A 26,438-nucleotide genomic window follows, 5' to 3' on the forward strand; every position below is an offset into this window, starting at 1 on the left:
GCGTAGTGAATGCTGTTAGTAGCAAATAAATAATACATTAAAACATTACATTTGTAGTTTGTAAACTGTTTTACTTTCATCATTTTGTGGGGCAGTAAGCAAGAGAAGGCTCACAAAAGTTTTCAAATTCTGTTTAAAGTTTATTGGACATTGCTAAGTGCACTCATCAACAAACACTGGATGAACATAGTCTGGGTTATTTGCATGCCATTTTAAGGAAAGTTAATTTTTCAAGCATCTCAATGTTTGACACCATATCTCCCAAATTATGAGTCATAAAATGACAATTTTGCAGTACATTCAGTGATATGTGGATACTGTCTGCAAAATTTGTTGCAAATTGAGTTGATATTAAAGAAGTAATAAATTTAAACATCATGCTCAATGCTGATGTTTTATTGCATAAGAAGCAAAAATGTATGCAATAAACTGTTTTCCTTTTATTTTTCTGTGGTATGTCAATGAGAAGTTTCCAAAAGGGTTTGAAATTGTGTGCACTTGATGGCAGTCATCAAGTGCTTTCACTCTCAAATACTGGATAAATACAGTCTGTGTTATTTGCACACCATGAGTTACACTGCATCAAGACACATACACAGTTTCCTAACTTTAGTACTTAAGTTACACATTTAATGAAGAATTATACCTCTTAAGGAGAAGAAGACAGTGTTTCAAATTTTTGAATCCGGTCAATATGAAACACAGAAAATAATTATTTTTGCCCCTGAAAGCCGTTAGATTGACAACCTGCAGCTGGAACCATGTGGCTGTTTTAGCCATTTTGTAATATTGAGATATTTGTGAACTGTCATGACAGAACTGCTGCAAGTGAACTGCAGCAGCAAGAAAAGCAAAGATTGTTTCTCAGTAAGCAAGTGTGTTTAGGTAAATTGATATACACAATCCAGTCACATAAATGGACCACTGCCTGTGTTCATTGTCAATAACTTCTCACAGATGACAGCACAAGCAATGAAGGGTGTATAAAGTGCGTCAGGGGATGCAGAAAACAGTGCAGTCATCGTAAAGCAGGAAACGAGCAATTTATTTACGTTCAAAAGGGCATTATCATTGGCTTTCGGGCCAAGGACGGAAGCATTCCCAAAATTACTAAGTTTGTAAACTGTTTGCAAGATGGCAAGGTAAAGTTAACTGCGCAATGCAAGGTGGCACTATCCAAATGGGGCACCAAGGATACTGTGATGCACTAAGGACCATAAATGACAGATGAATGAAGGCTGTGGAGATACGTAAGGGCGAATCGATGTGCAACTGTTGAGCAACTGACTGCTGGATGAACCTAGGGGCTACCAACAGTGTCTCCTCTATGACTATTCACCAAACATTGCTGTGTATGGGCCTCAGGAGCAGGCATCTTGTTCAAGCAATCATCCTCACTGATATTCATAAATGACAAAGGCTGGAATTTGCATGACAATACTGTAATTTGATGTCCACTGAGTGGCAACAGTTGGCCTTTTCAGATGATTATTTATGCTCCATCAGACAGGTGGTTATTGACATGTATGACATGAAACATCTGAAAGTAAACATCCTACAACAATAATTGTAAGAGTCCACGCAAGAGGAGGGAATGTTATGGTCTGGGGACTTTCATGGCTTTCTCTGGGTGATCTCATCATTCTGGAAAGCACAATGGATCAACACATGTATGTATCTAGCCCTGGGAACCATGCCAGGATGACCAATCTACTGGCCGATTAAACTTCTTTGATTTTGCCAAGACTTTTCCAGAGTTTTATTTTTCCCAAATAGTGTGTCACAGTTGGCACTGTTCCAATGTGTGACCTAAGATGGCATTACTTCCACCATCTGTGATTTATGAGATAGCTACCAGAAACAGTAGTTATCTGGGGGGAGGGGGGCAGCAAGGAGGAGACAGTTGGTGACAGTACTGAGTGCGACGAGGAAGCAGACAGTTGTGACGGCTTTCCTTGTAAACAGATGTCCACAACTGGCCTGGTGTGTGCCCTAAGTTTATGCTCTGAAAGACTGTATATCAGACATCTGTATCCTGCTGGGCCTGTACGATGGAAGAGTGTGCACTTGTGTGTGTAGTGAGCCTGGGCTGTGCCTACTATTTGTGCTAAAAGGTACTGTCTTGAGTCCATCGACAGACTGTGTTCCTGAATTAAAGAATACAGATTGTTTCTTTTGGCATTTAAATTTCTCCTCATTATTTTATGAATCTGAGTTGTACTCAAGTGATTAACTATCAGTTACTAGAATGTGTACTGGTATTTACGCCAGCCAGTAGAAGTAGTGAAAGGAAATGTTGAACTGCCTTGATGTTAAGAACAGTGATTACTAGCTATTAGTTATTGTTGCAGATTCGATTCCCTTTACATTTATTACCTGAAAGAATTGATGTGCTAAATGTCTGCCACAGGTATGAAGGAAAGTGATGCAGGTGCAGAATGCAGTGAAAAATGGAAGCTAACACTGTTTATGCCTTATATTACACTCATGTTCAGAAAAAAACAGAACACCTTGAACAACTAGTGATAGGACATTCATTTTCACAGAACATGTACACGAGTATGTTCCCCAGAAATGGTTAGCATTTGAGCCACATTAGCCTGTGGGTCCAACATCAACATCATGGCGCACCACCACCTACTGGTAAAATGTGACTGCGGCTCTCGTTGCCACTATAAACTGAAGGTGGATGAAAAGTGTGACTTGAGACATGCAGGACTCCTGGCAAACATACTGCATGAACTGCACCATAAAATCAGTGATTTTGAAAGAGGGCACTTTATTGGCGTAAGAGAATGTGATGCATCCATCCGGGTAATTGCTACTCATGTAAGATGAAGTGTTTCAGAAGTGCAATGGGTGTGTGCAGAACGGTTCAAAGAAGGCCATAGAACACAACAAGATGGGTCAGACTGCACTACCCAGACATCAACCAACACCCCCCCCCCTCCCTCCCCCCCCCTCAGCTCCAGCGCAACAGTGGAACAATGTAACACATCATACACTATCAGTGGTGACAGTCCGTTGCCATTTATTATGGCACAGTTACATGTGACTTGTCAACTTCTCCAACTGCCTTTGATGAATGTATAGAAACATGCCAGACAGCAGTGCTGTATGGAACAATGTCACTGGGGATAGGAATGGCATCAAACAGTGTTTCCGGACGAATCCAGGTTCTGTTTGTTTGAAAATGATGGCTGCATTTTGGTTCACTGCAGACAGCGGGAGCAGCATCACAGTGGCTGCATTCGCACAAGACATTCGGCGCCAACTTAACACTTTATGGTGGGGAGTGCTATTGGGTACAACCACAAATGACAGTTGGTGCATGTGAGAGCAGTGCGACCCGTAGCCATACCCTTTCCTCATAACACCTCAGATGCCATTTGTCAGCAAGACAATGCATGACCACATGTTCCTGCATGAACACTTGCCTTCTTGGTGCCATAGTATGTGAACCTTTTGCCCTGGCCTGCCTGATCACCAGACTCGCCACCAATCAAAAATGTATGGGATATGGCGAAACGACAGGTACAGTGCTGTGATCCAATGCTAACCACCACAGATGAACTATGGAACAAGATAAATGCAGAGTGGGTGGCTATACCATAGGCCATTCACGCCTTATACCTGTTGATGTCATCAAGCATGGAAAAGTTATCAGGGCCCATGGTGGATTCTGTGCCTACTAGACAATAGGACACATGCTGAACAGGGTGACTGAAATGCTAATCATTTCTGCAGAATATACTAACATACACGTTCTGCGGAATATACTAACATACATGTTCTGTGAATATGAACATCTCCTCTATAAACATTCATGGTGTTCTGTCTTTTTTTCTGAACATGAGTGTATCATGAATGTACTGTGTCTATTATTATAGCTTTTTCTAATGTTAATTGGAAATGCTGAAAGATAGTTTTCCCCGTGATTGATGTACCAGTCTTTAAGCAGCTTCATTCCCTATGTTTGCATAATAATGTGCCGAAGAGAACCATGTGGTCGAGAGTTTCCTTTGCTAGTTATTGTTATATGTGTGTCTTGCCTAATTTTTAATTTAATCTTTTACAATTAAGCTACACTTGTCTTGACTGAAGCATATTTTTCTCAAAGACATTGTGGTTTATACGCCACAGTTAGGTATTAGCTGCCAGTTATTAAATAACTAAACCATTAATTCTTTCTTCAGATAAGATTTTTTCACTGTTGCGTTACATACCTGCCTTTCTTCTCCTAACACTTTAAGTATTTCTGAATTTGTAGTTACTGTCCAACTTGTTTACATAATTGAAAGACACACTGGATAAAGCTGTCTTGATATGAGATTTGCTGAATTGTTTTCTTAAATGATGTAAGTGAAGGCTTAAGTCTTAAGTAATTCTGGCTTGCTCTCAAATTCATATTTCTTTGAGCTGTGACACCATGTAAGTCTGTTTTGGTATGTTGATGTGGGATAATGTTAAATTTAATAAAAGTTTCAATGTTTTATGTAAAATGTGTGAACAAGCTTAGCTGATCACTCTACCCTTTTAATCCTAATGACACAACATCTGCAATATTAGTCTTTTTAGGGGTAGAAACTGAATGTTGAGCATGCTTAAAATATTCAGTATTTTTACTTTTCTTTAAATTGCCGGTTTTATGTGATGCAGTATAATTGAAAGTATTTAATGTACTCAGGCAAATTGCCATTTCAATGTGCCACCAAATGGTAAAGTGAACTGGATAAAGCACACGTACCTGACAAGAATATTCCAGATATGAAGTGCACACATTTTTAATAGACACCCGAAATAAGATTAAATTAACTGATTTGACCATCAAAAATTGTGATAAATATTGAAAATATCACATTTATTCGTTGTGTGTAAACAGGCATAAGTTTAACTAATGGCCTACTACTTAAATAAAAATACTGGCAAAATACTTACAATTTAATGCAAATCCAAAATTCACACACTTTTGGAAGACTTCTTGTGAGATGGTATTTAATAAACTGAATCTCCCGTTTGATGATGTGGAGAGTGTATTTCCTTATATTTTACTGTTACACAATCAGTATTGAATAGAACAATATACTAGTCACATTAACACACATGTAACTGTATTGCAAGTAGATAATCTTCTCCACATGCAAATTGTAAGAAAAACTTTAACATTATTTTGAAATTCCTAAAAATTCTGTTGATGCCTCAAACATACATAACTATAAGGAAGAAAGTTTTTTGTGAGACTTCTTTACAAGTTCTTGAATTTTTTCTTCATTAAGTTCCTCTTCCTTTTCAGCATCTGTTAATAATTTTAACTTTTTCATTGTAAGAATTTTAATTTCTTCAGTGTCTCTCTGCCACTCTGCCTTTTCCTTTTGTTTTCTTGTTTTCTTTTTTCTCCATTTCCAGTGACTCCACATAATGAGAATGACCATTTTTCACTGTACATACGAATTGTGTTGTTATTTCAAATTTACTATCTCTCCAGCAGAAATAATAACCATCAAAAACCTGCCACTGAGCAATCAGCATATTTTCTTTTCGATGTTCTATGACACATTCTGAATTCACAGAAAACCCCCAATCCAATTACGCATTCCCATGAGAAATTAAGGAAATAAATCTTACCAAAGATCTTAAATCAGGAAATTCCTCTTCCACAAATGAGCTTAAAAGTTTGATTCAGTGTTGATCCAGTATACTTTCCTTTCATTTGTACATGGACATTTCTTCTTTTATTCTTGATAGTGCAATAAACTCCTTAAACTGGTGCTTCTGCATTCCAGAAAGCCATTCTTTCTCAACCACAAGCTGAAGGCACAAGTGTACATGAGTGGTTGCTTCTGCTGATTTGAATGCCACCAAATTTGGATCTAAAAATGAAATTGTCTTCGTCAAAGAAAATTTTAATGGTGACTTCTCCATTAACTTCTGTAACAGTATCTTCATATAGGATGAACAGACATTTCAGTCATTTCGGAACTGTAGTATATTTAAATCAGTGATGCCTTTAACCTACTTTAACTATTTTTTGCTGCAAAACCAAGATCAATACTTCCTGAAGGAATAAAATTACCTTTGTTAGGTCAGTTGAGGGAAAAAAAGATACACTGTTCAAAACTTTCTTTTATGACACATTTCATAAAAATCTTCACAATATTTGTCAACACACCATAAGGAATGGGAGCTGATGACATCACTTTGGGACCCAGTTAAAAATGGTTCAAAGTGTGAAGCAACAGATACAAAAAATTTCAATTTTGTGCCAAGTAATTTACGCGTGATGTGCTCTGAAAATACTTTGAAACTCTGACTGGTCTGACACACAGACTCTGATCATCATCTGTAACAAATACTGATAAATTTGACAATATAGAAATAGCTCACTCAGCTACATTTATATTTTCTAGCCATCTCATTCAGCAAAGCTTAAGTGGGAAAGTACTGGAACATGTAGAGTTAATATAATTACCTCTTCTTGTGGCATATCCTTGAATAAATAATACAATGGTCACAAAAACTCTACTGTATTCCAACCAACGTTTCTAAAATCTGTATTACAAGCATAATGTAGTGTGTGTAATACATATGTAACAATTTTTAAAAGAACTGCACCTGTAATTGTTTTAACTCACTTAACTCTTGCAATACCTTCAAAGTTGAAATTAGGACCATCCATTGATATTTGAATAAATTTCTTCACGTTTTCTTCATACAAACCACTTTTTAACTCATTTAAAAGTTTCATGTTGTTTGTCCTAAGAAACCGATGTTAAATATCTCGGGGAGACCTCATTTTTCTCGGTATTCCAAAATCCTTTTGTTGCTTCTGAGTGATTATATTTAAACTTTTGTCACAGCATGCAACAACAGTCACTTTTTTTACAGTTTTTGAAATGATATCACTAAAAAATTGCGTGTACAACTTTGGTACGCTATAGCTGCATTTTTGGTGCAACAGCACTATCTGGAAACAACAACATAAAAAGATAAACAGTATCTGCTGTGTTGCAAAAAGATCTTGCTGAATCATGCCACTCAGGCACCACACAATTTCAGCTTTTGTCGATTGCTCCGATGATTAAACATGTTTACAGAATTTCTCTTGCACGAGCATCAGAAGTGGCATTTGACGAACAAAATGCTTGCACTGTACTTAGTCATCACTTTCCAGATGTAAAGGCTCTGTGACTCAACCAGCTTCTAAATCTTTTTTGACAAAACGAGACCCAGGTAAACATTTCTTTGAAAGTTTAAATGCAAATCTATGTTTCTTCCCTTCCATATGACTTGTTAATGCATCTCTACCCACATTACTTAAACCAAATGATCTTTGCTTAGTTTACAGTAGGCAAAATACTTGTCTTTTTTTTTCATTTCATTTAACCATACTCAGTATTCTTCATTGAGCTACCACAGAAGGTTGAAAGTACATCTGCTACCAGCACTCATCTGTGAAAGATGTTTTCTTATTATTAGGTACTTAATTATGAAAACTGCACGATTAATCTGATGCATATAAACATTAAAAACACAACTTGGGTACTGTGCTTAATAAAAGTTATACCATAATCTTAGTTCAACAAGTATAAATAAATATTAATGCCATGTATTAACTGTTAAACAAAATTGCAATTCGTAACTTACTTTTCAACATATACTGAAACGAAAATGGTAACATGAAATAATGAAGCACAGCTCACTAACACAGGTTTTGCAAAGTGGAGAAACTGCACATTTTGTGATGTCACCCAGTTCAAAAAACTAATAGATGCCAGCCGCGCTGTGGAAGAAATATCTTGCTTCACACAACATCACCTGGTAGCAAGGCTCACATGTACTGAATATTTTTGTCTGCTTCTTGGCAAAACCTGTCTTAGCGAGCCATGTAACACTCGCCACTAGTAGAGCATTTCAAACACTTCAGCATCTTTTACACGAGATCTGTACGACACTAAAAAAGTGCGTCGTTTTTAGAGCTATGAACTTAAATCCCAGAAATAAGAAATACGAGGCCTGTCTAAAAAGTATCGGACCTTTGGCCAGAAAAAATATTTCGAATATGTGACGGGGTTGGGACCCTAATCCCCTTCAATGTAGGCCCCTTGTGCCTGCACATACTTAGCCCACCGATCCTTCCACTGCTGGAAACACGTCTGGAATTCTTCTTTTGGAATGGTGTTCAGCTCCGTCGTCGTGTTCCACATTATCTCTTCTCTACTCTCAAAATGGGATCCTTTCAGTGGCGTCTTCAATTTTGGAAGCGACTGGAAGTCACAAGATGTCATGTCTGGAGAGTAGGGAAGTTGGCGCACGGCTGTAATTTCATGTTTGGCCACGAAATTTTGGATCAAGTGGGATGAATGTGCAAGGGTGTGGTCATGATGAAGTTGTCAGTTTTTTGCCGTCCACGTCTGGTCTTCTGCACCAAACTGCGTCACGGAGAACATCTTGATAGTACTCCTTTGTCACTGTTTGTCCTTCTGGTGCATTTTTGTGATGCACAATTCAACAACAGCTGCACTCCAAGCAGTCTGAGGACTGCCAGAACGCTGGTCACTCTCCGCTGATGTGCGGACATTTTTGAATTGGCTGAACCACTCCTCAATTTGTGTTACACCCATCGCATTTTCTCCAAACACCTGCCGAATTTTACAAACTGTTTCACTTTGAGAATCATCAAGCTATTGACAAAATTTGATGCAGTATCTTTGCTCAACACATTGTCATTTTGAGAGAATCAGTAAACCGACAAACATGTTGTTTCTCCCTCAGCAACCGACAGGCAGCGACCGATGCGTTGGAAAGTGGGGACAACACACACACATAAAGGTCTCTTCCTTTACAGTGTACAGTGGCACCGCGCTATAGTCTCTATTTTGCGCAGGAAAATCAAAGGTCGTATACTTTTTACACAGACCTCGTACGTGAAAAATTCCTGCTTTTTCCCAGAATTTTACAATTCCCTGATGTTTCTCAGTTTTCCCAGTTTCTACATTGAGTGGCTACCCTGCAGTTTGCTTCTCCTCAGCACAATGGCATCTACCAGCATGACAATGCAGCAAGTCACACAACCAACAATTTACATGCTTGGTTACAGGAGCACCAAACTCCGTGGATATAAATCCAATCAAGAATCTGTTAAACCACCTCAATCAGGCTGTTCACACCATAGATCCTTAACTGAGAAACACAGTGGAGCTGGCCACAGCACTGGAATTGGCATAGTTCCACATTCTTGTTGGTAACTTCCAGAACTTCACTGATTTTTCCTGCCAAAGCGAATGCAGCAGCTCACCTCACTTTACATGTAACTTTGTTTGGTTTTTCAGTAGATCTGATGCAAACCTCACTTCACATTCTGTGTCAATTTCTTTACCTCTGTAAAGTTACAACAGCTAACACCATCAATAATGCGTCTATTGGAATGGTGTTCAGCCAGGCTATCATATTCCACATGACTCAAATCATGTTCCTTTCATGAGTACCAACAGTTTGAGAAACAGCCAAAAATCACACAGAGCCATGTCAGAGAAGTAGGGAGCCTGCCTAACCATAGCAATGTGTTTGTTGTGGAAAGTCTGAATCAGACACGCAGAATGGGCAGGTGATTTATCACGTTGGAGCTAGTTTTTGCTGTACACGGATCTGGTTGTTTGCACTGCTCTGCATGAAGGTGACAAAGGGCCTCCTGATGCTGAAGAATTTCCACAGTGATGGATTGACCTTGTGCCGTGTATTCATGAAGCACCACCCATGAGTGTCAAAGAAAACAGTAAATCTTGTCTTGACATTGCTGCAGATCTGAAGTGTGTGTGTATCTCCCTCCCTCAGCAATTCGGCAAGAATTTATTGACACATTCTCCTTGCACAAACTGTTCGTCAATACTGAGCGTACTGATCCCACACTGAGCTCACCTTGTTTGCGAGATCTCATAATGTGATATGACACACTGTTGTGTGCCACTTCTAAAGCGGTTGTCCCTTGAGTTGCTTGTGGCATTGGCCCTAAAAGCCTGCTGAACTTTGCAAATGGTTTCCATTTGCATATAGCCAAGCTTTTGACAGAATTTGATGCAACATTGCCACTCAATTTGTTCCACTTTATAACTTACAATTCGATAAGCACTCACTATGTGTCCTCAGTCACAGAGTGACTGTCAGTGATTGATTTCTGCCAGCAGGAGAAAATTTGCAACTACACATGTATGTCCTCCATCACATATCCACTGAAGAAAGGCTTTCAAGGCTTCACAAGGTTATGCAGGAAAGGAGGTGGCTCAACACTTTGAACACACCCCATATGCAGGGTGAGGTAAGGAGAAGTAGTGAAGCTTTAGCAAGTGAGAGAATTGAGATGGCTGGGTTTCAACAAAAGTGGTAAAATATGTTTAGAACAATCAACAACCCACCATTTTGACTGTTGTCAGTTCCACAATAAAAAGTAGTTCCACCGAATACCACATCTACAGTAAAAACTAATATTCTGATTATCTTGTCACAACTTTTACTCACTATCAAGCTGACACATATATTCATATACTTTTTCCGTAAGTTTAATGAACACCAGAGATACATATAACAGAGACTTTAGTCATCAATATTGTATTCTCTGTCATTATTTACAACAGTTGGCCAATGCTGAGGTAACTTTTTGATTCTGTAACTGCATAAATCACATGGTTCTGAGTTGAGTAATTCCTCTAGCTATGTTTGGAACACATTTTCATCTGGAAAAGTGTTCCTTGAAGGAGAGCAAAAAAGTTGAAAATCTGAGGACACAAGATCAGCTGAATAAGATGGGTGCAGAATGACTGCCCAATCTAACTCCTGTATAGTTTTTATCAGTCTAGCAGAATGTGGGTAGATAATATCGTGGAATAGCATCCCATCATGCAGTCTTCTCGGTCATTTTTCCTGGGCTGTGTCAGCAAGACATCTCAGTTGTTGACAGTAAATGTCAGCACTGATAGTTACACAGCAGGGAAGCAATTCATAGCACTCCACACTGTCACTGTTCCACCAGAGTCATAACATTATCTTTTGTGGATGCATGCAGGTCTGTACGCAGGGAGTTGCTAAGTGGAGTCACTAATGTCAAGATAAACCGCCTTAAAACGAGAAAATCTTTTTTTCCAATGACATTAATCCCACACACGGTGCAAATGTTTCTGGCTGTCTCCCCTGCTGTCACCCCTCCACTGAACTCAAACAGAAGAATATGTCCTGACCAACTAATCAAGCATATCTCTCAGGACACTTCTTCCCACATCTCTAATGTCATCCTCACATAGGCCTACTATTCTCATCATGAAGCAAGCCAGACATACATTCCATAACAGCTGGTACATGCTTACAAGGGAAACTCGTCGTCACACCCCCTCAGATTTAGCAACAAGAGGACCCAGTGGATAGCCCGTCAAAAACTGAACACAGATCAAGCATGAAATCAGGAAGAAAGTATATTGGAGTGTGAAAGAAAGCAAAATAGAAACTGTGAACACTCCAGGAACAAGAAGTGCAATATAATGCAGCCAGAAAGAGAAACAGCGTCATGGTTAAGTGGTTATGGTGTTGGACCGTCAAGCAGGCAAGCCATATTCAAAACTCCTTTGTGCCAATTTTCTTCTTCTTCTTCTTCTTCTTCTTCTTCTTCTTCTTCTTCTTCACATTACGATTTATTCACTTTTGTGTTTGTGTCATGATGTAATGTCAGTTTGCAACAGCGAGGGGTAAGGTGGGTACCGATAATGACTGATTCTGCACAACTACTCTAGCAGCAGCCGAAATAAAGTGGCTTTCGAATGAAAAAGACAAACATTTGATGACAAGGCCATAAGTTAACTGAATCATCCACCAGAAAACACATCTGGTGTGCCATATATGGCATTAGTGACAGCATGTACATCATATGATAGGAATCTCTTATCGACATACCTAATTTGTACGACTGGTGAGTGAGACATGCCCCATTGCCTGGTATGGGTGTGTGTTTGAATGTGAATGATCACTTCCAAGGAAACATAGTTTGTCACATAAGCTGAAACAAATGAATGCAACAGCTTCACAATCACACAGTTTTTCTGTGCTCTGTCAAAATATATGTTTTTAACATTTTTCAAGTTGCATTCTGTTTTGAAGTTTTGACTCTTGAAGTCCTTTTATTGTAACATAGTTCACACCCGTTTATTTGTTGTTTTCATTTCTGTGCGACATCTATGTAGTATCTCGCCTGCTCCCACTATACATCACATTTACTTACGATGGTAACGTATTCTTACCACATGACTCATATTCTATAACAAACGTATAGTATGACAATTGCCACAACTACAGAAAGAGAACAAAACATTTCAATGACAGGATGGACAGTTCATAATGTTGTGAAAAATAAGAAATAAAATAAGTGGCACAAGGGAGTTTTGAACATGGCTTGACACCACTGCTGTCTCAGGCTGCTCTTTATTGTACTTCTTCCTCTTAGACCATTCACTGCTTCTATTTTGCTTTATATCACAGTTCAGTACACCATCTTCCTGTTTTCATGCTTAATATATATTTTTGACAGGGTATCCACTGGGCCACCTTACTGCTACATCTGAGGGGTGGGGGTAGGGGGTGCAATGCGGAGTTTCCCTTGTTATAACCATGAGGGGTGGGGGTAGGGGGTGCAATGCGGAGTTTCCCTTGTTATAACCAAACTGGTATATCACACAGAATGCACTCCTCATGTTTTGCAACTATTGCTCTTTAGCAGCAATTTATGGACGTATCTCATGCAAATCAGTTTGTTTACAAAAATGGATGTGTGTAACATTGCTAAAGTATCTCTATTACCTCACACATTCCTCAATTGTTCATGTGCTACACATGTTATTCTGTCTGTAGCACAGATCAATGAAAACTTCAATACCCCCTAATAAGATACAAGGCAGAATAAAAGTTCTAGCTTTTAGAGCTTTCATTACAAATAGCGTGATACAAATTTAGAATACTCTTCCATAAGGGACAGAAATTATTTCATCATTGTTACTTTTTATTTATATATGTGTGTGTGTGTGTGTGTGTGTGTGTGTGTGTGTTTTCCATCATATACTGCAGAATTTGATATGAATTAGTTCATAACATGATCCAATGGGATTGATGCTGTAATTCTGCATTTACTATAATTTTGAAGTCATAACCGAAATGATGTTACATTTTACAAACAGAAATGAAGTATGAAGCTAACATAAGGTAAATTATTTCATCAGAAATTTAATTACTTTGCATTTTTAATGTATTTTACAGTTACATTCACATCTGAAGTCATGAATATTTAAAATGATAATTATAATTATACTTAGTGTTTATGTAATTACTCTGAAAGATAAATTAATTGACATCTGTTTTTCTCCATGAAATAGTAATGAAATGTTGTAGCTTTTAGTTAATAAATATCGAATAACCAATTGTTTACACACATCTTCGCACTAAAATTGCCATATCTCTGTTCTTGTTGATCAGTGTAACTAAATGTTGAATGAAGCAGCTTACGAGCAGTTGTACTGTGAAGACATGTACTGACAATGTAGAAAGTTTTGTCGGCAATGAAAGTTTGTGGTTATGTGTAACTGTGGAGAATAAACTAGGGAAACTGAAGATGACAACATGGGTCCGCAATGTTGTGTGGAGTGGTTCTTTATGACATTTTTAGTTAGTTCCTGCGTGTGGGGCGAAGGGGGGGGGGGGGGGGGGGGAGGGGGGAGGAAGCGAGCGGGCAGCTTGCACACATGCAGATGCGGTGCTCTTATACACCATATATTCATATGAGGTAACTTGTAACACAAAATCCTACAAATGTGGGCTGCTTCTACAAATGATGTAAACAGGCAAGGAGTCTACTTAGTTCTGCTTGTGACACGGAAGGTGATTCTGCATCTAACTGGCCTTATTCCTTCCCCCAAGCAGAAATCTGATGTGTTTTATTCAGTCTATCATGCTTTGGAATGCACTGGAGCGAGAAATTCCCTATTGTTTAACTTGCCATTGTTGCCATTGTTGGCAACCAGAATAAAATAATAATTGGATTCTTTTACCGACCTCCCAATTCAGATGATACACTGGATGAAAGGTTCAAAGAAAACTTGAGTTAGATTTCAAAGACGTACCCAGCTCATATGATAACAGTTGGTGGTGACTTTAATTTACCCTCTACATGTTGGCGAAAATATATGTTCAATTCCGGAGACACGCATAAAATATCATCTGAAATTGTGCTAAACGCATTCTCTGAAAATTATTTCGAGCAGTTAGTTCATGAGCCCTCACAAATAGTAAACGGTTGTGAAAACACATTTGACCTCTTAGCAAAAAATTATCCGGAGTTAATAACGAGCATCAAAACTGATTCACGGATTAGTGAACACAAGGTTGTCGTAGCGAGATTGAATATTGTAACCCCCAAATCCTTGAAAAATAAGTGTAAAATATACCTATTCAAAGAAGCAGATAAAAAATTACTTGACACCTTCCTGAGAGAATCTCCACTCATTCCAAATTAATAATATAAGTGTAGACCAGATGTGGCTTAAATTCTAAGAAATAGTACTGGCAGCAATTGAGAGATTTACACCAAGTAAGTTAACAAACAACGGAGCCGATCCTCCTTGGTACACAAAATGGTTTAGAACACTGTTGCAGAAACAACGAAACAAACATGCCAAATTTAAACGGACACAAAATCCCAAGATTGGCGATCTTTTACAGAAGCTTGAAATTTAGTGCGGACTTCAATGCGAGAGGCTTATAACAGTTTCCACAATGAAACTTTGTCTCGAAACCTGGCAGAAAATCCAAAGAGATTCTGGTTGTATGTGAAGTATGTTAGCGACAAGAAACAATCAATGCCTTCTCCACGTGATAGCAATGGATATACTAGTGAAGACAGTGCTACCAAAGCAGAGTTACTAAACATAGCCTTCTGAAATGCCTTCACAAAGGAAGACAAAGTAAATATTCCAGAATTCAAATTGAGAACAGCTGCCAACATGAGTAACGTAGAAGTAAATATCCTCAGAGTAGTGAAGCAACTTAAATCAGTTAATAAAAGCAAGTCTTCTGGTCCTCCCTTTCGGAGTATGCTGATGCATTAGCTCCATACTTAACAATCATATACAACTGTTCGTTCGACAAAAGATCCATACCCAAAGACTGGAAAGTTGCACAGGTCACACCAATATTCAAGAAAGGTAGTAGGAGTAATCCACTAAATTACAGGCTCATATCATTAACGTCGATATGCAGCAGGATTGTGTTCGAACATTATGAATTACCTCAAAGAAAAACGGTCTACTGACACACAGTCAACATGGGTTTAGAAAACATCGTTCCTGTCAAACACAACTAGCTCTTTATTCGCATAAAGTGTTGAGTGCTACTGACAAGGGATTTCAGATCGATTCCATATTTCTGGATTTCCGGAAAGCTTTTGACATGGTACCACACGAGTAGCTTGTAGTAAAATTGCATGCTTATGGAATATCGTCTCAGTTATGTGACTGGATTTGCGATTTTCTGTCAGAGGTCACAGCTCGTAGTAACTGATGGAAATTCATCGAGTAAAACAGAAGTGATTTCTGGAGTTCCCTAAGGTAGCGTTATAGGCCCTTTGCTGTTCCTTATCTATATAAACGATTTGGGAGACAATCTGAGCAGCTGTCTTTGGTTGTTTGCAGACGACACTGTTGTTTATGGACTAATAAAGTCATCAGAAGATCAAAACAAATTGCAAAATGATTTAGAAAAGATATATGAATGGTGCGGAAAGTGTCAGTTGACCCTAAATAACGAAAAGTGTGAGGTCATCCACATGGGTGCTAAAAGGAACTCATTAAACTTCGATTACATGATAAATCAGTCTAATCTAAAAGCCGTAAATTCAACTAAATACCTAGGTATTACAATTAGGAACAACTTAACTTGGAAAGAACACACAGAAAATGTTGTGGGTAAGGCTAACCAAAGACTGCGTTTTATTGGCAGGACACTTAAAAAATGTAACAGACTTACAAAGGAGGCTGCCTACACTACACTTGTCCGTCCTCTTTTAGAATACTGCTGCCTGGTGTGGGATCTGATGGAGTACATCGAAAAAGTTCAAAGAAAGGCAGCACATTTCGGATTATCGCAAAATATGGGAGAGAGTGTCACAGAAATGATACAGGATTTGAGTTGGACATCATTAAAAGAAAGGCATTTTACGTTGCGACGGAATCTTCTCATGAAATTCCAATCACCAACTTTCTCTTCCGAATGCGAAAATATTTTGTTGACACCAACCTACATAGGGAGGAACGATCACCATGATAAAATAAGGGAAATCAGAGCTCGTACGGAAAGATATAGGTGTTAATTATTTCCGCGCGCTATACAAGATTGGAATAATAAGATAATTGTGAAGGTGGTTCGATGAACCCTCTGCCAGGCACTTAAATGTGATTTGTAGAGTATCCATGTAGATGTAGATGTGATGTCATAAAACTATAATAGTTCATCTATGAAAACTTTCACATATTGTATGTGGACTGCTTAACAAACATGCCACCACTACCTGTCACCAACTGGTCACATCACCCAAAATTACCCAGGCCTTGAAATATTGAGCTGTATCTTTCACTTTTAATCTGTCTGCTGAGAAGGTGATATCCTATCAAAAAGTTTCAAGCCCACATCTCTCAACCTCTCACATAATTCTTAACATCCTGAGTTTACTCCTACGCCCATTCTGCAGTCACGATGCCATTCCATGGCTTCAGGTTTCATACAATCACAGGCGCTCTCTCTCTCTCTCTCTCTCTCTCTCTCTCTCTCACACACACACACACACACACACACACACACACACACACTCCGCCCCCCCCTCTTCTCATTTTCCATCACTACTCTGTATCATGGCGACACAGTACTCTTAGCGCAGCATTTAACTGAATGCTGTCTCTATGTTTATAATAAGGTTTTTTTTTGTTTTTTTTTTGTTTTGGTTTTAGGGCGCAAAACTTCTAAGGTCATTAGCGCCCGGTCCGTGACTTAGGAAACAGTAAAAAACCGAAATTGAAAACCAGCAGCAATTAGAACGAAAGTCATAAAACTGGAGAAACTAAAAGCAGAAGGAAGGCTTAAAAATCCCCTACAGAAAGGGGTTGGTTGTCCCCAAAAAAAGCTTCAGATGACTGACGTCATTTCACTGGCACTAATAAACTTGAGAATGCGGTCGGCTGAGCACGTGTCATCTGCTAAAATCGACGATATATCAGGCGATAGCTGTAGACAGGAGCGTAACGGATTAAAATAGGGGCACTCAATTAAAAGGTGTCTTACCGTCCACAGCTGAGAGCAGTGGGGACAGAGTGGGGGAGGATCTCCGCTTAAAAGATGTCGATGGCTAAAAAGACAGCGCCCTATCCGGAGTCTAGTTAAAATTACCTCCTCCCGACGACGCGTTCGGGAGGAAGAGGTCCAAGCACAAGGAAGAGCTTTCATGTCCCGCAATTTATTATGGGTAAGTGTCGACTAATGCGTGTGCCATAAATGAACAACACGTCGACATAGAAAGCTCCGTAGATCGACGAAGGGAATCGATTGAATAGCTGGCCGAGGAAGAGAGATTGCAGCCTTGGCCACTATATCAGCCACCTCATTTCCACAGATACCAACGTGTCCCGGGAGCCAGAGGAACGCCACCGAGACGCCCCCCAGGTGGAGCAAGCGCAGACAGTCCTGAATCCGGTGGACCAGAGGGTGCACAGGATAAAGAGCGTGGAGACTGAGACTGAGGAGAGAGCTGAGAGAACCTGAGCAGATAACGTACTGTATCCGCTGATGGCGGCAGATGTAGTGGACAGCCTGGAGAACAGCGTAAAGCTCCGCAGTATAAACCGAACACTGGTCGGGAAGCCGAAAGTGATTTGGGGTGTCGCCAACAATATAGGCATTCCCTACACGTAACGATGTTTTCGAGCCGTCGGTGTAAATAAATGTGGCGTCCGTCATTTGTGCACATAGAGCAGCAAATGCCCGACGATAAACAAGTGAAGGGGTACCATCCTTGGGAAATCGACAAAGGTCACGGAGCAGGCAGATCCGGGGACGGAGCCAAGGCGGTGCTGTACCCCAAGTTGTCAAGAAGGTTTTAGGAAAGCGGAAGGAAAGAGAATGGAGCAGTTGACGGAAGCGGACTCCCGGTGGTAGTAGGGAGGAGGGGCGGCCTGCATACCCTACATCAAAGGAGGCGTCGAAAAAAAATGTCATGGGCTGGATTAGCAGGCAGGGAAGACAGATGGCTAGCATAACGACTCAGAAGGACTGCTCGCCGATTGGACAGCGGAGGTTCAGCAGTCTCAGCATAAAGGCTTTCCACAGGGCTGGTGTAAAAAGCTCCAGACATTAAACGTAATCCACGGTGGTGGATAGAGTCGAGACGCCGAAGAATAGACGGCCGAGCAGAGGAGTAGACTATGCTTCCATAGTCCAATTTCGAGCGCACTAAGGCGCGATAGAGGCGGAGAAGGACCACTCGGTCCGCTCCCCAGGAGGTACCATTCAGGACACGGAGGGTGTTAAGGGATCGCAGACAGTGAGCCGAAAGATAGGAAACGTGGGAGGACCAGCACAGTTTTCTGTCAAACATAAGACCCAAAAATTTAGCGACGTTTGAAAACGGAAGGTTGACAGGACCTAGATGTAAGGAGGGCGGAAGAAACTCCTTACGTCGCCAAAAATTAACACAAACGGTCTTACTGGGAGAAAAACAGAAGCCGGTTTCGATGCTCCAAGAGTGGAGGCGATCGAGACATCCTTGAAGACGTCGTTCAAGAAGGCTGGTCCGTTGAGAGCTGTGGTAGATCGCAAAATCGTCCACAAAGAGGGAGCCCGAGACATCAGGAAGGAGACAATCCATAATTGGATTGATGGCAATGGCAAACAGTACAACACTCAGCACGGAGCCCTGGGGTACCCCGTTTTCTTGGGAGAAAGTACGGGAGAGAGTAGTGTTCACCCGCACCCTAAATGTGCGCTCTGCCATAAATTCGTGAAGAAAAAGGGGCAGCCGACCTCGAAAGCCCCAAGAAAACAGTGTGCGGAGGATCCTGTCCTCCAACAGGTATCGTATGCTCTCTCCAGATCAAAAAATATTGCTACTGTTTGGCGTTTCCGGAGAAAATTGTTCATGATATAAGTGGAGAGAGCAACAAGATGGTCAACTGCAGAACGATGCTTTCGGAAACCGCATTGGGCAGGTGTTAAAAGACTGCGGGATTCCAGCCACCACGCTAAACGGTAATTCACCATACGCTCCGAAACCTTACAGACACTACTCGTGAGAGAAATGGGGCGATAGCTAGAGGGGAGATGTTTGTCCTTTCCAGGTTTCGGAACAGGAACGACGATAGCTTCCCGCCATCGTCTGGGAAAAGTACTGTCGGTCCAAATTCGATTATAAAGGCGAAGGAGGTAACGCAGACTATGGGTAGATAAATGCAGCAACATTTGGACGTGGATACCATCCTGTCCTGGGGTGGAGGAGCGAGAAGAAGAGAGTGTATGTTGGAGTTCCCGCAAGGAGAAAACAGTATTGTAGCTTTCGCGATTTTGAGAGGAGAAAGCAAGAGGTCGCACTTCCGCTGCACGTTTCTTCGGGAGAAACGCTAGCGGGTAATTTGAAGAGCTCGAAATCTCAGCAAAGTGCTGACCCAACGAGTTAGAAATTGCGACGGGGTCCACTAATGTGTCATGCGCGACAGTGAGCCCAGAGACCGGGGAGAAACTAGGCGCGCCTGAGAACCGTCAAAGCCGACTCCAAACTTCCGAGGAGGGAGTGAAGGTGTTAAATGAGCTAATAAAGAATTTCCATCTTGCCTTCTTGCTATCACGGATGACACGATGGCATCGCGCTCAGAACTGCTTAGCGGATACAGTTGGCCAAAGTAGGATGGTGGCGGAAAACGCGGAGAGCACGTCGCCGCTCATGTATTGCATCACGGCATGCCTCGTTCCACCAAGGAACTGGGGGGCGCCGGGGCAATTCGGAGGTACGTGGTATTGAATGTTCCGCAGCTGTAAGAATAACGTCGGTAATGTGTGTGACCTCATCGTCGATGCTGGGAAAGTGACGGTCATCGAATGTCGCTAGAGACGAAAAAAGTGTCCAATTGGCTTGGGCAAACTTCCAGCGTCGCGGGCGCATGTAGGGCAGTTGAGGCTGCAGTCTAAGGACACATGGAAGGTGGTCACTCGAGTGTGTATCATCAAGGGCGAAGCATTCGAAGCGCCAAGCTAGCGGAACAGTACCGCCCGCAAGGTCCAAATGAGATAAATTTGTCATTGATGCAGACAAAAATGTAGGGACCCCAGTGTTGAGGCAAACTAGATCTGTTTGGTGGAAGACGTCTAGCAATAGTGAGCCACGTGGACAAGGATGTGGAGATCCCCAAAGTGGGTGGTGGGCATTGAAGTCCCCAACCAGCAAATATGGGGGTGGAAGCTGACCAAGAAGATGAAGGAGATCAGCTCGTGCCATTGGTGTGGACGATGGAATGTATACAGTACAAAGAGAGAACGTGTATCCGAAAAGGGAAAGACGGACGGTGACAGCTTGGAAGGAAGTGTTTAAATGGATTGGGTGATAATGGAGAGTTTCATGGAGAAGAATCATGAGTCCTCCATGTGCTGGAGTGCCTTCAACAGAGGGGAGATCATATTGGATGGACTGAAAATGAGGGAGAACAAAGCAGTCATGGGGACGCAGCTTTGTTTCCTGAAGACAGAAGATGACCGGCGAGTAGGATCGTAAGAGGATCGACAATTCATCCCGATTGGGTCGAATACCGCGGATATTCCAGTGGATAATGGACACAGGGTGAACAGAAAATGGAGGAATGTGACCAAGGTCACTGTCAACTCAACGACTGCTCTGAGCTTGCAACCGACAGCATGGAATGGCATTCAGCCAAAGGCATAAGATCCTGATCCATAGGTTGGTCAGGAGCAGCTCCTGCCACCAGCGATCGGCCGGTTGATCGGTCGCCAGCAGTGCGTCTCGGCGACACAGAAGACGGCCGAGGGCGATTTCCGCCAGGTGGTGCTGTAGATGGGACACGCCTGGGCGGAGAAGGAGAGGAACTGGGTTTCTTTGTAGCCTTCTTGGAAGTATGATGTTTAGAGGAAGGAGGAACTGATGGTTGGGAAGTTGCCATACGTAAAAACTCTTCACGAGTATGCTCTTTTTTCGAAGTCTTGGTGTCTGACTTTTGGGCTCGAGATTTAGCAGAACTCGACGAAGGGTGAGCCAGAGAGTGGGCAGGCGAAAGTGGTGAGGTTGAACGGGCGATCTTTGCGCTGGCCAATCTGACGACCGTGGCACTAAAGGTGAGGTCGCAAGTCTGTGTGGCCACCTCCTCTGTTGGCCGAGGAGAAGCAAGGACAGTGCTGCATTTTCCTTTCTGCGGCACAGTGGGCTGTCGACTGGCGAATAATTTTCGAGCAGCAAAGGTCGACACCTTTTCCTTTACTCTAATTTCCTGGATGAGCTTTTCGTCCTTAAAAACGGGGCGAACGGAAATTATCTCATAGCCTGCTTTGATCTTCGATGGGAGTTGAACTTTGTTAAATGTCAAGAAGACAGTGCGGGTTGGAATGATGTTCGTGTCAACCCTTTTCATAACTCTATGAACAGCCGTTACGCCCTGGTCAGACAGGTAGTGCTGAATTTCTTCATCAGACAATCCATCGAGGGAGCGTGTATAAACGACTCCACGCGAGGAATTTAAAGTACGGTGCGGTTCCACCCGAACAGGGAAGGTGTGTAGTAGTGAGGTACGCAGCAATTTTTGTGCCTGGAGGGCACTGACTGTTTCTAACAGGGTGCCATTCCGTAATCTGGAACAAGACTTTACAGGACCTGCAATTGTGTCGACACCTTTCTGAATAATGAAAGGGTTGACCGTGGAGAAGTCGTGACCTTCGTCAGACCGAGAAACAACAAGGAACTGTGGCAACGATGGAAGAACTGACTGTGGCTGAGACTCAGTGAACTTACGTTTGTGAGCAGACATAGTGGAAGGTGAGGAAACCATTGCGGAAGAATCCCCCATGATTACCGGCATCTCCGATGGCGCGCTCCTCCCTTGTGGGGGCCCTCTCTGAGGGCACTCCCACCTTAGGTGATTGTTCACACCTCAGGTCACACCTCCCGACAAACGGACGGAGGGACCAATCGGCACTTTCGGAAGGTATCAGCTCGGGTAATCACCCCTCCCTGGGCCTGGCCGTTACCAGGGGGTACGTACGTGTCCTACCTGTCTACCCGGTGCGGGGAATTACGCGTTACCCCGTCACCGGCTACGCATGGAAGTGCGTGGGTCGGCCTTCAGACATGCACAGGGAGGAAGAAAGAGAAAGGGAAAGGAAAGAAGAGAGGTCTCAAACGCCGCAGCAGAGAAAAGGGTAAAGAGAAAAGGTAAGGAAAAGAGAAGGACAAAGGAAGGATGAAGACATACAAGCAAGGAAGGCAAAGAATGTGGTACATTTACAAGCGTCCGTCTCCGGACATAGGCACAAACCATACTCCCAGAGGGGGAGAAAGGGATGGAAAGAGCCAGAGGTGGGGGGGGGGGGGGGTGAAGATGGGGGATGGGGAAGGATGTGGAAAGGGAAGGTATGCAGCTTGGAAAGGAAGGAAGGCCACATCAGCTCGGGGTCCCGTGCTCGCTACGCACGTATCCACAAAAGAGGTGTGGATCCCTGGGGGGTTATAATAAGGTGTTAAATGATTTTTCTGGAGATATGCACTCCATTCTGAGCAATGATTGGTGAAGAGGAACACAGGTTTCAAATTTTGGGAGGGTTCAAAACTATTCCCCAAATTGTTAGGGATTAGCTCTCAATGAGCAAATGACTGCATCTTCTGTATTATTAATGTTAGTGATCACCCCGCTAAACGTCAACTTTATCCTCACAGAGCAGATACATAGGGTAAATATTGCTAGACTCAATACTCCAAAACTTCATATAGCCAATAACATTCAACCCCTAACTAGTCAAGGAGGTCAACACCCCTTTACGGAACTAGCACATCCTGAATTGTTGAAGTGATTACATGGGTACAGACTTTCCAACAGTTCCATACACAATTTGTTTTTGTTAGGGGGAAGACAATAAAATGAGGGGTCAGAGACTGTTGTTGCTTTTAATGATGGCAACATGGAATGTGTGACAGTGTACAGGACTTGATCCTGGAGTAAATTGCATCTGAGAACTTGAACAGATGGACAAGGTCTGCACCAATAAAGCAAAGTATGCTGCACTAAAGGCCACCAAGGAGTCCACAAGGAATAAAAGAAAAGATTCTTGGAAAATGGTCAAGAGACGATACACAATGTGGTGTACAGTGCTTCTGAGTGAGGGGGAGGGGGGGGAATTATTTGCCATTTCAAAATTTAGAAGCAGTTGCAGAAAATTTACACTTTCTGTTACAGTTTTCCCTAAATCTCAGGAATTACTTAAGGTAGTACAGCCAAATTTTCTGGGATTTGCAGCAAGCAGATACTGAGTCGAGCGCACTAAAATAAAAACAATGTAATAATATGGAAAGCATAGACTGTTACTCACCACAAAGAAGGGGGCAATGAGTTGCAGACTGGCACAATGAAAAGAATGCTAAAAATGTTTCTATCATTTTTTCATAGCACATGTTGCAATGCAATGTCTCCTGTATGTGGTGAGGAACAAACTAACCTTTCCATATTACCATTATCTTGCAACTTTCCACTGTTTGAAAAACACAATGTAAAGTGTAACTAATATTACTTTGGAGCAAGTACACAAAATTTAACTGTATGGTTAAAAAACAGTACTTCCAAAACCAGTCACTGAAATGCAATAGTTTTAGTACAGTACACTAAGAACATGATGTACATGTCCATTAGCAGGTCCAGGTCCATTGCTACAGTGATTTCTGAGATGTGAAAAAGCCAGTTAACACAATATAACATTGCTGATATAGGCATTCCAACTCCCCTTAGTGTGTTGCGCTTCTCGCAGGTTTTTTCCACACCCTCCCAAAAATTGACATTATCACACAGTGTCACAGAACTACTAATATATTTTCATGATACAACATATGTTAGCAATGAAATTCTTCTTTTCTTCATTTCATAAAATGTATACATTCACATTAAGATAAGAGTGCCAATAATCAATTAGTTGCACGTCTTGAAATCGTCATCATTTTACTGAATTTTATAAGCATGGCTAATACGCAGAGCATATGAATAGTGTGGCAACATTTGTTGTTTCTGGATTTGAGACACCACAGCACCAGTCGTACGTCATACCCCACAATGGTGGATGGGGTCAGACAGGACTCCTGTAGTCCAAACGAGACTGGACCAGTGCTTTGTACAACTGCAGTAGAATAGATCAGTCTGCACCCCAGGTGGTATTGCACGGACATCTAAGAACATTGAAATGTAACCAGCACGGCCTTTTCAGCTGTCGAAGATAAGAGAGCCACATCAACCAGGCATTGAAGACCAGACCCAAGAAGTGATCGGTGTCCACCACCTCGAGGGATTGGCCATCGAAGAACAGGTCAGGACGGGGATGGACTGTATGGAAATGGCAGAAATACATGACACACAACTTGGCCATCGAAAACTGAACGCCATGGGAGAGAGACCAAGATTGCGCCTGGTAGATTGCCCCCTGTAGATAGCGTTCTGCAGCACCCATGACGGAGGAAGCGATGTAAATACAAAAATCGTCAGCAAACAAAGAGGGGGACACTGCTGGCCCAGCAGCCACCACCACCAGTCCATTTATGGCTACAATAAAGAGAGGGGTGCTCGGCACGGAACCCTGTGGATCCCCATTTTCTTGCCAATGGGAAGTGCTGTAGAAGGAACCAACATGGACCTGGAAAGAGCGACAAGAAAGAATTACGGATAAAAACGAGCAGAGTGCCACAAAGGCCCCATTCGCAAAGGGTGGTGAGTATGTGGTGGCGCCAGGTAGTGTCATAGGCTTTATGCAGGTCAAAGAAGACTGCAATGAGATGTTGCCGAAGGACAAAAGACGGGCGGATAGCAGACTCCAGGTGGACCAAGTTATCTGCCATAGAGCAGCCACAGCGAAAACCACCTTGATTCAATTATAACAGGTCGCGGGATTCAAGGATCCGAAAACAGCTGCCAACTCACTGGGCATTCAAGGAGGTTGCATAGGGTGTTGGTAAGGCTAACTGGACTGTAGCTATCCAACTGAAGCGGTGGCTTCCCATCTTCAACACCGGAATAACAAAGCTTTACTGCCACTTAGTAGGAAATACCCCCTCTCTCCACAGATGGCTGAAAATGGTCAGTATATGAAGGTGGCCAGCCACCAATAAGTGTTGGAGCATTTGGTTATGTATCCGATGAGGGCCGAGGGGGGGGGGGGGCGAGGGGGGGGGGGGGGGGGGAGGGCAAGGGCACTGGTGAATTGCCACTCGCTAAATGGGGCATTATAAGGCTCCAAGCAGCGAGAAACAAAAGACAAAGGCAGTCGTTCCGAGCTCTCTTTCAGGAGGAGGAATGTGGGTGGATACTGAGTTGATGCAGAGGCTTGGGCAAAGTGTTGAGCGAAATGCTCTGCGACAAGGTCCGGATGGATAAGGCCGGGACTGCAGATGGAGAGGTCAATGGCAGAGAAAGTGCCATATGCCACACTACAGCATGTGGGAGTGCCAGTGTTCAGTACAGGGTTATTACAAATGATTGAAGTGATTTCACAGCTCTACAATAACTTTATTATTTGAGATATTTTCACAATGCTTTGCACACACATACAAAAACTCAAAAAGTTTTTTTTAGGCATTCACAAATGTTCGATATGTGCCCCTTTAGTGATTCGGCAGACATCAGGCCGATAATCAAGTTCCTCCCACACTCGGCGCAGCATGTCCCCATCAATGAGTTCGAAAGCATCATTGATGCGAGCTCGCAGTTCTGGCACGTTTCTTGGTAGAGGATGTTTAAACACTGAATCTTTCACATAACCCCACAGAAAGAAATCGCATGGGGTTAAGTCGGGAGAGCGTGGAGGCCATGACATGAATTGCTCATCATGATCTCCACCACGACCGATCCATCGGTTTTCCAACCTCCTGTTTAAGAAATGCCGAACATCATGATGGAAGTGCGGTGGAGCACCATCCTGTTGAAAGATGAAGTCGGCGCTGTTGGTCTCCAGTTGTGGAATGAGCCAATTTTCCAGCATGTCCGGATACACGTGTCCTATAACGTGTTTTTCGCAGAAGAAAAAGGGGCCGTAAACTTCAAACCGTGAGATTGCACAAAACACGTTAACTTTTGGTGAATTGCGAATTTGCTGCACGAATGCGTGAGGATTCTCTACCGCCCAGATTC

The 26,438-nt window shown here is 42.2% G+C and overlaps 1 long non-coding RNA gene across 1 annotated transcript in view; it reads right to left on the reverse strand.

Moving 5' to 3' along the window:
- Nucleotides 1-4,908: 4,908 nt before the first annotated feature.
- Nucleotides 4,909-26,438, reverse strand: part of LOC126418692 (uncharacterized) — a 34,286-nt gene continuing 12,756 nt past the window's right edge. Inside the window, exon 3 of the long non-coding RNA XR_007575886.1 lies at nt 4,909-5,870. This is a non-coding gene — a long non-coding RNA (uncharacterized LOC126418692). The remainder of the gene's footprint in view (nt 5,871-26,438) is intronic.

Source organism: Schistocerca serialis, chromosome 9, assembly GCF_023864345.2.
Source record: "Schistocerca serialis cubense isolate TAMUIC-IGC-003099 chromosome 9, iqSchSeri2.2, whole genome shotgun sequence".
In the NCBI taxonomy this organism is placed as follows: Eukaryota; Metazoa; Arthropoda; class Insecta; order Orthoptera; family Acrididae; genus Schistocerca; species Schistocerca serialis.